The sequence below is a fragment of the Monodelphis domestica genome, chromosome 8, assembly GCF_027887165.1.
Source record: "Monodelphis domestica isolate mMonDom1 chromosome 8, mMonDom1.pri, whole genome shotgun sequence".
In the NCBI taxonomy this organism is placed as follows: domain Eukaryota; kingdom Metazoa; phylum Chordata; class Mammalia; order Didelphimorphia; family Didelphidae; genus Monodelphis; species Monodelphis domestica.
Genome location: NC_077234.1, coordinates 82,047,504 through 82,048,958, shown reverse-complemented (window position 1 = coordinate 82,048,958; position 1,455 = coordinate 82,047,504). Strand labels below are relative to the sequence as shown.

At 37.5% G+C, this 1,455-nt stretch overlaps 1 pseudogene; it reads right to left on the bottom strand.

Moving 5' to 3' along the window:
• Positions 1-867: 867 nt before the first annotated feature.
• Positions 868-981, bottom strand: LOC130456027 (U4 spliceosomal RNA; annotated as a pseudogene).
• Positions 982-1,455: the final 474 nt, after the last annotated feature.

Below are 1,455 nucleotides of genomic sequence, written 5' to 3'. Positions count from 1 at the left end.
CAGTGAGGGAGCTGTGAGCTGGGTTTTTAAAAAGGTTAAAATCACCAGTAGGAAAGGGATGAGGGGTTCTTGAGCAGTTAGTAAAGAAGGTAGGGATGTCCAAAACAGGAGAAGGGATTATCATTATGTCCCTAGGGTTCCTTCATTAGAATATCTGGTTAGTCTATCTATTCAACTGATCTCATCAGTGTGGCCAGCAGTTCTGAGTAAGCAAGGATGTGATCATTACTTAAAATTACTATACATTATAAATATTTTAAATATCCATGGTTAACATTTATTTTTCAAAAAAATGGTCCCTCTGTTGCATTCATTATTAAGACAATAAAAAAAATATCACTTAAAGAAACTTGGCTCTCTTTCTCCAATAGCCTATCTTGAATGATAGCCTAATGATCAGCTGGACTACCAAAGGATGTCTCATTTTATTCATTCAACCCTTCAGAATATTTGCTTTTAGATTGGGAAGTATGTAAGGTATGGAAGGTATGTAAGGTGGAGAGGATGTAAAGGAGAGAGTCTGTATTCCTACAAGAATGTGTAAAATCTCAGCCAGCTCTTCATTTGGCAACAGTTACTCTGCTTGGTTTTGATCCTACTAACATCATTAGCTTTAGCACCAGTACCTCTGCCCCTTTTCAGGTTCCTCTTATGTATTGTATATTTTATGTATTATAAAGCTCCTTGAGGGCATGGATTGGCTTTCTTTTATTTTTTTATATCCACAGCCCTTAGCACACTGCTTGGCATTTAGTGTTTAATGTTTATTATGTCATATAGAATTGAAAAGCATTTCATCCAATGCTCTACATTCAACAGCAGAGAAATGGAAAAGTACAATACTTTTTTTTCCTTTCCTTGCTTTTCCTATATTTATTTCCAATATTATTTCCCATTTGGTCAGACTTTTCAGTTTTCTGTTAGCAATAATCATGCCTCCAATAAACATCATTGGCTACAATACTGCCACTGTGCAAAGCTCTTTGGTCAGTTTTCATATACTCATTATGCTCTTCACACATAGGAATAGTCTGGTTTATTACCATTCCAACAACTAAGAGCAATCTACAGAAAATCTGTCCTCTACTGTCAGTCAGCTCTCACCTTCATTTCTCTTTCACTTCAAAAAATAGGTGGAAGTCATGATCACCAACACACGAGGTGGACAATTGCTGGGAAATAGATAATATTTGGCATGACATTAGCAATCCTAAGAATGAAAACATTAAGAACCTTTTTTGGACACTAGGATAGAAAAGTAGACTAAAGACAGCATTGTTGGGAGCAGCTAGGTGGCTCAGTGGATGGAGAGCCAAGCCCAGAGATAGGGGGGTTCTGCGTTCAAAATTGACCTCAGACATTTCCTAACTGTGTGACTCTGGGCAAATCACTTAATCCCCATTGCCCAGCTCTTACCACTCTTCTGCCTTGGAACCAATATGGAGTACTGATTCT